The sequence below is a fragment of the Azolla caroliniana genome, unplaced genomic scaffold (genome assembly GCF_043228905.1).
Source record: "Azolla caroliniana isolate FFs.n. ecotype wild unplaced genomic scaffold, voAzoCaro1.0.p SCAF_10, whole genome shotgun sequence".
Classification (NCBI taxonomy): Eukaryota; Viridiplantae; Streptophyta; class Polypodiopsida; order Salviniales; family Salviniaceae; genus Azolla; species Azolla caroliniana.
In genome coordinates this window covers 13937201-13952570 of record NW_028230445.1, presented here as the reverse complement: position 1 = coordinate 13952570, position 15370 = coordinate 13937201, and the positions used below count along the sequence as shown (strand labels likewise).

The 15370-nt window shown below is 46.9% G+C and overlaps 1 pseudogene; it reads right to left on the bottom strand.

The window, feature by feature from the left end:
• Nucleotides 1-568: 568 nt before the first annotated feature.
• LOC147859093 (trans-cinnamate 4-monooxygenase-like) overlaps nucleotides 569-15370 on the bottom strand; it is a 95685-nt pseudogene continuing 80883 nt past the window's right edge.

The following is a 15370-nucleotide window of genomic DNA, read 5'->3' as shown; positions in this document are numbered from 1 at the left end:
TAATATTCATGTCTTTAGATGGATAGATTCATTTACGAAATATGTAATGTCTGTATGTATGTAGGATGGAGCAAGAGCCACCTCCCAAATTTTAACTCCACCCGCAAAATTAATCAATCAACCATGACTTACTTACTCTTAGTCATTTACAGCAAACAACTAGATAGATAGGTAATCGATCAAAGGAACTCCCAAAAGGGAGCTTTTTGGTAGTAGCTAGTACACCAAGATCAACCCCCACACCAATACACACTGCATTTTGTTTTTATAACAAAATTTTGATGTACTGCTTTTTGTGGTGGCTGTGACGAACTATTGTTACATTGTTATCATTATTATTAACATCATTCATTTTTGGGTACACATCATCATTATCATCATGAGAGAATGAGTACACAATACGTTTTATTGCATCACAACAGGTAAGTTTACAATCACTCATTCCCAAGGGGAGTTTAGAACACTAATGTTTGTATGTATATGTATTGTGTTCTATAAGAAAATCACGACGTTATTAATTGAGTGAAAAAAAAGATAGCAATTAAAATCATCACTAGATCTAGCTTGATCAAAGTAGAGGTTTGCAAAACCGCAATAGACTTGTTCATGATGTACAAGCTGAATTGCCCTCCCTTCCCTGTCATGTCCACCTTGTTTTGCCCGGGTGGTGGGCAAAAGCTCGAAGGATTGCCCCAAGCTGTCCAAGAACAATAGCCAGTATACGTATTGCGAGGATGATACCAGGGCAGCTCCTCCTCCCAACCCCAAAGGGTATGAACCGAAAGTCGTTTCCATTGGCTTCAATCTTCTCGGTGCCTAGAAACCTGTCAGGATGGAACTCCTCAGGCTTATCCCACGACTCCGGGTTGTTGGCAAGATACCATGCATTCACCAACATCTTACTCTGCCGGGATGTCATAACCCCTAAGCTTTGCCTGCTTTAGATTCATGTGAGGCACCAACAGAGGAATAGCAATGTGCAATCTCATAGTCTCCTTGATAAAGGCATGAAGATATGGCAAGTTTGGGATGTCTGGCTCCGAGATGAGATTGCCTTGGCCGAGCATGGTGTTGAGCTCATCGCGTACCTTCTTCTATATGTCAGGGTTGTTCACCAGTTCTGCCAATCCCCACTCGACAGACCAAAGGGTGGTCGCAATGGCTGTGTACATGGAGAGACACATAGAGAGAGAGAGAGAGAGCCAAACAATTTACCTCAAACGCTTATATATAGACTCCGCATTAAATTTATCACACTAAAACCACTGAATACTATGGACACTTGTATTAAGCATAGATCACGAAACCCATTACTACCTGCCACATTGATGTTCTCGATTATGTGTAGAACATTGTCTTCATTGATTTTGCCATTCTTCTCCGCATCTAGGATATGCTCAATAGTGTTGGGTCTATCCACTTAACTGGAGCCCACAACGTGAAGGGGGCCGAAGGGCCGACTGAGAGTTGCTCAGCCGATTGGGAGGGGAGTGGGGCCAAAAAGGAGAAAGTGATAATTATTTATAATTATATATACATATCCCTTTTTCCTTGTATGTTTTTTGGTGTGTGTCTTTTGTGTGTGTGAGTGTGAACACAGGTATATAGACGTTGGACAATAGGGAGGAAAGAGAGCGGGACCTAATTGTTTCGTGTTGTTTTCTTGTTTCCTGTTTTGCTTGTTTTTCTATCCACCCAATTGGGTGAAGAATTGTAAGGTTATTTGTTTGTTGGTTTATCTACCCAATCGGGTGAGGATCGTAGCCAAGGTTGTTGTCTTAAGGCTAGCACATTTCCTGTGCTTATCATTGTTGTATCCACCCAATCGGCTGAAGATTGTAGCCAAGGTTGTTGCCTTGAGGCTAGCACATTTCTTGTGCTTAATGTTGTTATATCCACCCAATTGGGTGAAGATTGTTGCCAAGGTTGTTGCCTTGAGGCTAGTACATTTTTCTAGTCAAAACCTAGAGAGAGTCCGTACTCATTTGTACCCACTATTGTGTAGCCAAGGCTGCTGCCTTGAGGTTTGTACATTCCTCTGGTCAAAACCTAGAGATGTCGTACTTAGCTTGTAATCTTTGTTATTCTATCCACCCGATTGGGTGAAGGTTGTAACCAAGTCCATTGCCTTGAGGTAGATACACTCCTCTAGTGAGGTCGTATTCCATTGTACTCAAAATTATAGTGAAGTTGTTTGGAACCTACGGTTCCCGTGGTTTTTCCCTACTTTGGGTTTTCCACGTTAAAATTTTTGGTGTACTCTCATTTTCGTCTTGTGGTTTCATCTAGTGTTAATTGTGTTTGAAGTTTAAATCATCCCGATTCAGCCTCATATTCCCAACAAGTGGTATCAGAGCAGAGGTTCATACCCTCCGCAAAGACTTGGAATATGGACGAATCATTAGGCGGGATGATTAAACTGATGGGATCCAACTAACCCATTTGGAAGTCCAAAATGAGGGACATGTTGGTATGTAAGGACATGTGGTTGCCCGTACGACATGGTATGACCAAACTGGAGAACATAGATGCATTAACTTGGGAAGCAATGCATCTAAAAACATCATACATACGTTGTTTTATAGATATGAGTCTATATAACAATTTCGTTGATGAAACCAAAGCACACGAGTTATGGGGGAAAATCGAAACTATGTTTCAGACCAAAAATACCTTAAATAGAGTCTGTGTGTTTAGGAAACTTGTAAGACTTAGATATCAAGATGGCTCTAGTATGGCAAAACATCTAAACACGTTTCAAGGACTTATAAGTCAAACAGTCTCGCTAGAAATACCTCTAGCAAATGAGGTGTTGACTTTGTTATTGTTAGGCTCTCTCCCGGATAGTTGGGAAACCCTTGTTGTGACGCTTGGGACTGCAACACAACAAAAGGAGCTAACATTGGACACTGTAACGGAATGGGAGGCAAGAGTGATTGCAATGCAACGGAAGAAGATTGAGAGAGTGTGTGTGTGTGAGGCAACAGAGGGAGAGAGAGAGAGAGAGAGCTCTTAAGGCACAGATGGAAACAAACTGTATATTAACAAAAAATACATCAAACATAAAACATCCAACAGTAACTAAGTTACAATGCGTTGGTTTATATACCAACTAAGCTAGGGCAAGTGCCCTTTCTACTATTTACAAAACTAGCCCAACATGTCCATGAGCTAGTGTGAAACCTATCTATGGGAAGTTGAGTTCGACTCTCAACATGCCCCTTCGAACACAACTTCTATCTGTCGAGAAGGTTGTTCGATTCGTACTTAGACTTGTCTAGTCAGCTGTGTTGTGTACTCGCGTACTCGATCAAAGTGCGTATGTGTTGCGTATCGTTGAGTATTGCTTCCATGTCGCCGACACTTGTACTCCCCCTCAAGTTCGACAATGGAGATGTCATGAGACCAAGGTCTGATGCAAATTGCCCGAGCTTGTCGACTCCTAAGGCCTTCGTAAAGATGTCAGCAACTTGGAGGTGCGTACTAGTATGTTGTAGATCGATCTCACCGGCCTGTACACACTCGCAGATGAAGTGGTAATGCACTTTGATATGTTTAGTCCACGCGTGGAATACGGGGTTCCGCGCCAGGTAGATACTGCTCATGTTGTTGTAGTAGAGACGAATTGGATCCTTGATGGGAACGCCCAGATCCTTTAGTGTGCGTTTAAGCCACACGGCTTCGCATGCGGTGACTGCTGCGCCCCTATATTCGGCTTCCGTGCTCAACAGTGTGACTGTCGGCTATTTGTTGCTACTCTAAGAGATTGCTCCGTTACCGAGGGAGAAAACAAATCCGGAGGTGGATCGTCTATCTGCTATATAGCCTGCCCAGTCCGCGTCGGTGTACCCTTCGAGTCGAATAGTCGTGTTCGACTTATACATGATGTCGTAAGCCATTGTCGTACTGACATACCGTAGTATCCTCTTAGCACAATCAAGATGAAGGTTTCGCGGATTCTCCATGAATTGGCTAAGTAGGCCGACTGAATAACTCAAGTCGGGTCACGTAATGGTTAGATACATCAAACTACCGATCAGTTGTCGATACCGAATCGGCTCGCTCTCAGCGGTTCCGGAATTGGCATCAATCTTTAGGTTACGATCAAGAGGAGTAGACACAGGCTTGCACTCGGTCATTCCGAACTTGTAGAGTAAGTTGAGGACGTAGTGCCGTTGTGAGATCATTATCTCGACTGGTGTCCGAATTACCTCAATGCCTAGGAAGTAATGGAGTTCATGCAGGTCTTTCATTTCGAATCTGTCGGAGAGAAGTGTTTTGACTTAGTTGATCTCGGCGAGATCCTTTCCTCTGATGACCAAGTCATCCACGTATAGGATGATGATGATCAGGCTATTCGACTCATTTCGGATGTACAGAGAAGTATCGGATTTTGTCATCCGAAATCTGACTTGATGAAGATACTGTGTGATCTTCGAATGCCAAGCACGCGGTGCTTGTTTGAGGCCATAGAGTGGCTTCTTGAGTCGGCATACGGCGTGCGGATGTTTACGCGATTCAAAACCGGGTGGTTGTTTCATGCACACCTCTTCTTCTAACTCTCCTTGGAGGAAAGCATTTTTCACGTCCATCTGGTGGAGGTGCCATCCCTTCGCTGCGGCGAGTGCAATTACTGTCCGTACAGTTGTCATCTTTGCCACCGGGGCAAAGGTTTCTTCATAGTCTATGTCGTGCGTTTGTGCGTGCGTAGCCTTTCACAACAAGCCGTGCTTTGAAGTGATTTACGGATCCATCGGCATTGTATTTTACTTTTTATATCCATCTGCAGCCAATCGCGTTCTTGTTCAGGGGGAGAGGAACGAGATCCCATGTCTCGTTTTTGCATAAAGCTTCCATCTCCTCATTCATCTCGTCGACCCATCGCGGACCCTTTGCGGCTTCGGAAAGCGTTTCTAGTTCCCGTACTAAAGCTTCTTTCATCATAAAAGCGTAGTGATACACCATGTACTCGTCATAGCCGTAGCGGTTTACGGGGTTCTTTTCATGTGTGGATTGGCGTAACTCTTGATCCGTGGGGAGTATGGCTTTCTTCGCTCCATCTATGCGGATGTCGAGATCTTCAAATTCATTGTCAAGAGAGTTAAGCATCTCAATTTCTTCCTGATCTTCATATTCCCACATTTTCTCCTTCCCTTTGTCTAGCTTCGGACTCGGCTGAGATATGCTTTCATCACTCGGTGGCTCGGATGGCGCACTCAGTCGTGTCATAATTGGGCTGTCTTCTAACATCTGTGTGAGCCGATCCATGGCGCTGCCTATCACTTCGTCGGGGCCTAGGACTCCGCACGCCCTGAGACGTTCCTCTGCCCGCTTCTTCTCCCGGCCGCTAATGCCGGCTATTGTACAGCCTCCGTTGTCGGAGAACCAAAATTTCCTGTCTATAGTACATGGTTTCCTTCCTATTGTACTTGTGGGGTTTTTCTGGGGTGTCCAGACTATCGCGGCCCCACGCCTTGATAGCCCTTCCTAAAAATCCCCTCGACCTTCACCGTCGAGGGTCTCACAGTTGCGCTCGTGGTTCGGTCACACCATTAGAAATTGGACGGAGTGCTGCCCATCCTAGGTCTTCACTCGGGCGTATGCCGAACCTATATCCAACACCTTCGTCTCCATGCGTGCCGTCATGATATACGGTTCGCTGAGGGTAACCGGGTGCGAGGATGCCTCCTGCACGAAGAAGTGTTGATCAATCTCGACATTGCCGATCTTCACTAGTACATTTGGGCAGGCCTCGTGTAGCCCCTCCATGGTGCGCGTCGTCGCTCGTATTTTCCACCCGTGTTTGGTGTTGATCGGCCACTTACCCTTCTTGTAGAAGTCCATGGACATCAGGTTGATCTCCGAACTGTGTTCTACCAACGCCACCGCCGGCTCCTGGACATCTCCGATTGGAACGGGGGTCTTTGCAGTGGCTCTAGCCCAATGCAACCTCAAATAGTGAATTTCTGTCAACTCATCCTCCAGGGCCATATCTTCCAGGTGCGTCGTTCGCACCTCCACCGGCTTCTCCAGCTCCGGTTCCGTTGAAAGCCGTTTCCACTTCACCAAGTCCACGATGGAGTCGTGGAACTCCTTCTTGGCAATCCCAAGCACCTCCCTCAGCGACAACTCCACCTTGGTGTCGAGAATCCGCTCCTCGAGGACCTTCCACAGGTTCGTCGTCTTTTCGATTTCGGTGCCCAACCGGTAACCGGTCGGCCTTGCTTTATCTGCCATGTCGGGATTGCCGGCTTCATTCCTCTTTGGCCCAAATCGGGTCTCGTACCGATTCGGGGCCGTGGTCCCACTGGCCTTCCCTGTGTCAGGAATAGTACTAAAACAGAGATGGAATTAGTACTAAGAAGAGTAGTACTATTAGTACTAAGAGGACGGGACTGCGTAAGATTCCCGAGAGAGAGGAAGTGAGAAATGGAGAGAGAGAGAAATAGGATGATGACAGCAGCTCTTATATTATATGAAAGATAAGTACAAATCGACTAAGAGGCTTAAGACTGGTGTTGAACCAATTTGGTTCAAAACAATGCCTTGTGCCTTCTTTTATAGTGTTTTTAGGAATAATCCTGAAGCTTCTAGAATGTTCCAGAGAGATCTGGAATATACATCAATTTTCTATGATAAAGCATAAATGAAAATAATATCCTACAAAATACAATTCATAGTCTAATGGTAAGAGCTCGACCCATGTAGCATAAGGTCATGGGTTCGAGTCTTGCCATATCATGACACTATCTCCCCCTTAAAGACGACGAGTGGAACGAGTCAGCGCTAATTGCGGACCGGGTTTGTCCGGATACTTTCGGTGGAAATCAGCAAGAAGATCTTGTGCATTGGCAACATTCTTGACGGGTTCCCAAGTACGTTCGCTCGGACTATAACCGAGCCAATCGACCAAGTAATAGAGTTTGTTGCGAACAAGTTTGGAATCGAGGATGGCAGCAACTTCATACTCCGGGCCGGCGTCCAACTCCAGTGGGGGCGGCGGTGGTGTCACACGATCGGGAATGGTGTTTGCTTTATAAGGTTCAAGAAGAGAACAATGGAAAACCGGATGTATCTGAAGCTGCGGAGGGAGATCAAGGCGGAAGGTGACATCATTAATCTTCCCCGTAATACGGAAAGGACCGAGTCGTCGATAATCCAACTTGTCGCACGGTCGAGTAGTCTTGATGTGACGACGTAAGAGCCATACTCGATCTCCGATGGCAAAAGAGGAGGGAATCCGATGACGATCCGCATAAGTCTTCTGTGTGTGTTGAGCATGACGAAGGTGAGTAGAGAGATCCATCTGGATCTTGCGTAGCCTCTCCAAATGATCCTCGGCACGAGGGTTGGTAGGTAGCTCCGGAGTGTCGATCACCGACCAGCGAGGATGGAAACCGGTATAAGCGAAAAATGGGGAGACCCGAGTCAAGGAGTGAATAGCATTATTATACGCAAACTCCGCAAAGTGGAGAATCTCGTCCCAATCGTCCTGTTGATAACTCAGGAAACACCGGAGATATTGCTCCAGCGTTTGGTTTGTTCGTTCCGCCTGTCCGTCGGTCTGAGGATGGTAGCCGGAGGAGAGGTTGCAGGATAACTCAGGAAACACCGGAGATATTGCTCCAGCGTTTGGTTTGTTCGTTCCGCCTGTCCGTCGGTCTGAGGATGGTAGCCGGAGGAGAGGTTGCAGGAGACCTTGAGCATCTTGAAGAGATGCTGCCAAAATTTGGAGACGAATTGCGGGCCTCGGTCACTGATAATACTGTCTGGGAGGCCATGATGCCGAAAAACCTCACGCATAACAAGAGCGGCGGTTTCCTCGCTAGTGATGGCTTTAGTACATGGCACAAAATGTGCCATCTTCGTATATCGATCGATGACGGTTAGGATAGCATCGAACCCTTTCGAGACCGGCAGATCTGTGATAAAATCAAGACAAATAGACTGCCATGGCTTACTTGGAATTGGTAAAGGTTCCAACAAGCCATATGGATGGTGTCGTGGCATCTTTGCTCGGCAGCAAGCATCACAGGTCCGAACGTAGTCGTCGACAAAACGGCGCATGTGGGGCCACCAAAAAGATCGCTGCACTAGCTCCAACATCTTAGTACTACCGAAATGTCCCGCCGTATGGGTGTCGTGACAATGTTGGACAATTTGAAGGCGACAGGAGCAATCGGGGACATATACGCGCTTTTTAAAGAATAACAAACCATCATGATATTCGAATTGTCGGTAGTCAATACCTGGTTGTTGAGACTGAGAACAGGATGCCCGAGAAGTATCAATGTGCGCCAGGATGTCTTGAGCAAAACTATCCGTCTTCAAGGTTGCACGTATGTCATCGGTAATCCGTGAATCCATCGGGGTGTGAAAAATCCGCGTCGTGTGCAATCGTGTTGGTCCCAAGATTACTTGCTTTTGATTATCAAATGTTGCGTCACCAGGACGAGGTGCAAGATATGAACGTCGTGATAGTGCATCTGCTTTTCCTTGCTGCTTCCCCGGTCGATATGTGATTTTGAAGTCGAAACGCGTGAGGAATTGCGCCCACCGAGCTTGCCGTCGATTTAGTACGCGAGCGTTCTGAAAATAAGCAAGATTTTTATGATCGCTGAAGACAATGACCTGATGTGGAGAGCCCTCTAAGAAATGCCGCCATTGTACAAATGAATCCACGATGGCTAATAACTCCTTGTCATGTATTTCGTAGTTGATTTCTGCGACATCGAATTTGCGCGAATGGAAAGCCACCGGATGCAACTCTTCTTTATCACCTTGTTGAGAAAGGATGCTACCGAGGGCGAAATCTGATGCGTCGGCCTCCATGATGAATGGTTTGCTTGTATCCACATGAGCTAGAATCGGTGCTGATGTAAAGGCTTTCTTAAGATGCCGAAAAGCCATATCTGCTTCAATGGACCAAAGAAATGCTTGGCCCTTCTTCGTAAGTTGTGTGAGAGGTAAAATAATCTTCGAGTAATCCTGTATAAACTTACGGTAGAAGTTAGCAAAACCTAGAAAACATTGTACATCTCGTACCGACCGTGGAATTTTCCACTCTAGTACAGTTTGGATCTTAGCTGGATCCATGGCGATGCCCTTTGAGGAGATGACGTAGCCTAGAAATTCCACTTGCTTGCAGTCAAAGCTACATTTTTCTTAAGGATATCTGAGAAGCTTGGGCAAAATTTCGATCCATGAAACAGGAATTAGCTCCGGAATCTAAAAGTGCTAGGACGGGTACTGGGGGAGTACTTTTAGTACTAACAATGACTTGGGCTAGGAACACATTGCTAACTTGCTTGGAAGGAATGGAACCACTAATGGGCTGTACAGATCTAGGGCTGCTGTCCAACCAAATGGCTCCTATTTTGGCTGGACTCAATCGTTTAACTCTTCATCTAATTGACTAAGGATTTCAAATTTATTTGAGATACTTGGGCTATTAGTACTATGAATACTATCTGACACTCTATTAGTACTATTACTACTATCAGACACTCCGAAGGGAAGAATTGACTCAGGTTTAGTACAGGCGACGATTTGATTTACCTGTCTTCTTGGCCTATGGGGACAATTGATGGCGATATGTCCTGGTCCACCGCAATAAAGGCATAATCGATTGGCACGTTGTCGTTGCTTTTCTTCTTCCGATAACGGGCCGCGTCGACGCATGGTATCGATCTCCATCGGTGTCGAAGTATTTGCTTGAGGTATGTCTCGTGCAAACGGTTTAGCCGTGACTGCGGCGTAAGTGGGCTCTGGCCTAGAGCGTGGTATCTGTAATTGACGTTCTGAACGCCGTTCAAAAAGGCGGTTGTCACATCGAACTGCTCGACTGATTGCCTCCGTAAGAGACTTTGGTTCTTCGGGGAAAGTTAGAAGTAGATCTTTGACATCGTTTCGCAAGCCATAGCGAAACTGCTCCATTAGTGCTTGATCATCCCAGGGTATATCTGAAGCAAGTAGGCGGAAATCCGCCGCGTAGGCAGAGGCTGGACGATCGCCTTGACGCAATCGCCGGATCTTGTTGATCGCCGTCCTGATGCTGTCGGTGTCTCCAAAGCAGGCTTTAAACTCACCAATAAAATCTTCAAAGTTATTAAGCAAGGGCGATTGTTTTTCTAGAAGCGGAGCGAACCATGCCAAGGCTGAGCCGCTAAGCAGCGTGCCTATTAGGCCGACTCGAGATGCATCAGTGGGATATCGGGAAGGATGCATCTGGATGACTAAGCGTACCTGATTAAGGAATCCCCGAAATTGCGAACGCGTTCCATCAAATTTCACAGGAAGTCCAATCTTGGGCTCTTTATGAAATCCTTGGGGACTGGATCCTTGTTGTTGCAATGCTGCTTCGAGTTGTTGTACCCGTAACGCTAACTCCCCATGTTGTTGTTGCGTTTGTTGTTTTTCTAGAGCGATTTGTTGCAGATCCCCTATCAGCCGTTGGTTTTCTTGTTCCAAGGCAACAAACTTTTCTTTTAGGCACTGTAGCTCGGAGAAAACGGATTGGTATTCTTGGGCGCTAACAGTAGCCATAGTATAGGGGAAAGGGTAGGAGGATGAGGGAGAGTGACAAGTAGGCTAGAGGAAAAAATTGGTTCAAACTGTCAGGAATAGTACTAAAACAGAGATGGAATTAGTACTAAGAAGAGTAGTACTATTAGTACTAAGAGGACGGGACTGCGTAAGATTCCCGAGAGAGAGGAAGTGAGAAAAGGAGAGAGAGAGAAATAGGATGATGACAGCAGCTCTTATATTATATGAAAGATAAGTACAAATCGACTAAGAGGCTTAAGACTGGTGTTGAACCAATTTGGTTCAAAACAATGCCTTGTGCCTTCTTTTATAGTGTTTTTAGGAATAATCCTGAAGCTTCTAGAATGTTCCAGAGAGATCTGGAATATACATCAATTTTCTATGATAAAGCATAAATGAAAATAATATCCTACAAAATACAATTCATAGTCTAATGGTAAGAGCTCGACCCATGTAGCATAAGGTCATGGGTTCGAGTCTTGCCATATCATGACACCCTGCCCTCTTATCATCCACCAGAACTTCGTAGTTCTAGCACGCGGCTTCCACGAAGCCGGTCTTCTCCTGTACCGGGTCGTCCCACCCGGTGACCTCCGGACCCGCTACTCCGCGGGGTTCGCTTCTTCCCTCTTCAGCCATGCGCCGGAGAGGCCTTCTAGCACTGAGGGCTAGAATCCAGAGTCTTTCGGTTTCAGGTCTTCACTACCTCCTCCCGGATTCAGGCCGATGCCGAATAATGGACGGCCTCTACATGGCGCGCCTCTGCTTCTTCCATCAACCTTGTTACTCCTAAGGGCCGGACAATAGCCTAACAGAGGGTGTCTATGGAAGACACTTCACCAAAGGGTGTTACAGCGAGGTAACTTAGACTAACGATTGCTTAGACCTTTATCGGCTACTTAAGCAACATATCATGAATCTTAATACACGCGTAAGATAGAAAGTAATTAGCACAGAACGGTAATCAATACACAGAGATAAGACAATAGGGCTTTATTAATTATCCGTCAGGTTACAATGTAACCGGGCCTTTTTATAGATCACCGACTTTGCATACAAAATGGTGCCAACCGGCACACTGATATGAACCAGTCCGGATACGGATTGGCATACCGTTTTCGGTCCGTCCGTTCACTTCTCAAAATATACTTAATTACGTAATATTCTAATAACAACTTCCGATAAGTCCTGCCCTTTCACATTCTGGACTCTCCTCCACTCCTTGCTGGCTGGCTAACACATTGCATGCTCGTGGGACAGTACCTTGTACATCGAATCCCACTATCCGGCCTTCAATCCTCGTCCAAAATGTCTAGAATGCTCTAATCGAGGGGCTCTAAGGGTTCTTCGGAAAGCTGATCGGACTGTTGTTGTTGTTGTTGTTGTTGCTCCTCCTCCTGCTGCTGCTCCGTTGGTTGTGGCCGTTGCTCCGGTTGCTGCTCCATTGGTTGTTGTTGTTGTTGCTCCTGCTGCTGCGCGGTCTCCGGCTCTTCTGGGCGTTGCTCCTCCGATAGCTGTTGTCTGGCCCTTGGTGCCGACGGTTGTTGCGTATATTCCTGCCTTGGCTGCTCCTCCTGAGTTAAATCCGGTTGGCTTGTCCTAGCCTTGCCTTTGTCCGTCCTTTGCTCCGACGATGACTCTTCATCACTGAGATTGATTGTTGCTGTAGCCTCTCCTTTTCATAACTTTCAAACCGGATTTGGTTATCTAGCTGATCATCGTCCAGTTGTACCACTAGTTGCCGGACCACTGCTATCTGTTCATCAGCCAATGCTACGAAGTCATCTGCCAATTCATCTTTCACGGCAACAAAGTCTTCCTTTTCCAGCTTATAGAACTCATCTCCTTCCCTTTGCCGGTTTTCTGCGTCCGCCCTCAGCAACTGTAGCTCGGCAACATGCTTCACCCATTTCGACCACCATAATATTGAGTTGTCTTCAATCAAGTGCTTCGTTCGATTCTTCCATGCTTGTACAATGCATCGGATCTGCTCCAGCCCCATCTTTGATTTGTCTTCTGTAGCCTGCCGTTCATCTTTCAACTGTTTGATTAGGTTTGCAGTTACCACCTACTGGTCCTTGTAGCGCACCAGTTGATTTTGATAGTTTTTCTGCACTCTTTGTAAGACCATGGTGGTGCGTTCCGTTTCCACATGATGTTGCATCTGGAGTTCCAGGCATTCTTGTGCCGCTTCAGTTCGTATGTTTGCCTTCTCAGCCCGTTCTTCCGCTAGCGTTGTCTCCGCCCTTTGCACTTCGTTCCGGAGCTCGAACATCTTCTCCTGTTGTCGGTCGGTGTCGGTGATGAGCTTCTTGTATTCCGTCTCGACATGTTTATAATCCCGGTGCAAGCGGTCAAAATCGTCTATTTTCTGCTTTAGCTTCAGATTGATTTGGCGGCGAGCTCGGTCTTCCCTATCCTTTTGCTGCCAAAGCTCTTTTTGAGCCTCTCTATCTCTGTTTCCGCCATCCTTCAAAGTTTATCCTTCTCTTGCAACAATTTTTCTTTCTCTTCCTTAAGCCGGTCATAGGCTTGGTGTCCCTTCCGTAGGCTTTCTTCTGCTCGGCGGAGGTTGTTGGCAGTCTTCCGTTGTTCCCCCTCTACTGCGATTTTTAATTCTCTTTCCCTAGCCCGTAATGCTTCCTGTGCGGCCAGGTCTTCTTTGAGAATGGAAAGCTCTTATGCTTGCGCTATAATTGTATCCAGGATTGTTTCCGTCACCGGGGTCGTATTATTATGTACGGTTGTCGGTGTTTCATTATTCTGTACATGTACCGGAGCCATCGGTTCTTGTTCCTAGGGTCCTATTATGACCATCTTAGCCAATGCTTCCGTGGCTATTTCCAATTCTTGTTCCAAGCTCCGGATCTTTGATCGGGCCTTCTCTAGTTCTCCGGTTGTGGCTAGCAACCGGTCCAATTGTGCTTTCTCTTCTGCCTCCATATAATGGACCACTCCGGCTATTTGCTCACCAATCCACCACAACCATTGGCTGCCCATGCCTTGTTGTTGTATCCGCGCAGAGGGTTGGGCGATTTCTGCGCTTGACAGTGGCTTATCTTGTCTGGTTGGCAACTCTGGCTCCGGTTATTTACCACTTGGTAGTTCCAGCTCTGGTTTTGCCTCAGTTGACCGTTATGGCTCTGGTTCGTCCTGGTGTGCCGGTGGTGTAGACAACTAAATCATCGGTTCCTGAATCACGGGTCTTGTTACATCCTGACCCGCCGGCATAGCCTACTGCATAGGGAATTCTGTGACCGGTTCTGTTCGAACCGATTCCGATTCCACCCTTGGCTCTGGGCCATCAGGGCGGGGTATCGGCGTCCTATCCTTCTCTGGACCCGATTGCTCCCCGGCATGGTCCGCAGTGCTCTTCTTCTGGTGCCGCTGGAGGTGCTCGCTGGGCTCCTCCGCCGTTTCCTGCTCCTGAGTCCCAAGATTGATTTTCATTGCCAAGGGATCTGGCTCCTGTTGACCTGGTCGGCGCAATGTAATCTTTATTGGCCGTGCCGGTATTTCCTCTTGCGTCTTCGCCTGGTTAGGACGCTCTTTCGTCGTTTTTTCAATGTCAGCCTCCTTCCCTTTGGTTGCCTTAGCAGCCAATAGCTGCTGCCATTTTGAAGCCATTTTGGGGGTTCCTTCGATTGATCTCCCCCGCTACTTCGCCGTGATGAGCTCCACTAGTGGTTCTAACAGTGTGAGCCATTGCACCACCGCCGTCCATATTTTCCTACCATCCTTCCCTCTTACCAAGTCGATGGCCGCGCGCAGTCCATCGGCGATCAACACCGACCAGTCCACCTGTATACCCTCATATGTGGCTATAATTAAACCGGCTATGTTCCTAGGCATTGCCGAGGGTCAAGGGTACACATGGCCAAACTCGTGGAGTACACAAGAAATCTCTCGGAATAAGCCATCCTCGTTGCCCTGTGTGCGATATGCCTTGCTGGCCAGAGAGTACTCACCGAAGTATTTCGTGAGCTGCTCCGGGATAGTGTTGTTTATGGTGAAGATGCCCCGCGTTCGGGTAGGCCCGTCAGGGCACGGATTGCCTCCTCTGTGATTACTTCTATGTCGATGTCTTTGACAACCTTTTCTGTCTCTCTGTGTGGTGGTACCTCCATGATCCTTAAGAATCCTTCCAATCTGTGTTGCTTCAACCACTTCTTGGTTGCCTCAGAGAGTGCCATGCAGTCCATTTCTCATTCTGAGTCGGTGGGTGCTGGTGAGGTAGGTGCGTTAGTGGGCTAAGGGTGCCCGCGTCTGATTATCTTTAATTGCCTGTGTGCGTTTGCAATTCTCTATTCGCGAAATGAGAAGGTCTCCATGCGGTGGAGGTTTTCTTTCTGCATGTTGGAGCCTTTGTCGATTTCTGCGCATGCGCACGTCGTGTACTATAATAGCAATGAAGTGCCATGTGGCGGCGTTTTAATGCGCTATAAATAGCCCACTACGTGGCTTTTCGAAGTGCCCGTTCACTCCTTGTCATTGCATGTGGCTGTTCGCTCCTCGCCATCACATGATTTGGGTTTGATTTGATCTGATTCGATTTTTATTTTTTATTTTTTATTTTTAAGACAATTTTGTTAATCCGTATCCGGCCCGAATGGATCCTTCTCTGGATTGTGGTCCCTTTCACCGGTTTCGTGCTTGCCGATTGCTTGACCGGTTATCGTCTCGTCGTGCTTACCGACGTCTGGTTCGGTCTCAACCTTTCTCTGTTCAAACGGGTTTCTTGGCATGGGTCCTATTGAGCGGCAAGCTCAACCGGATCCGGAAGGATGAGCCGGATTGGTGACCTAGTGAGCAAGTGAGCTGGTGA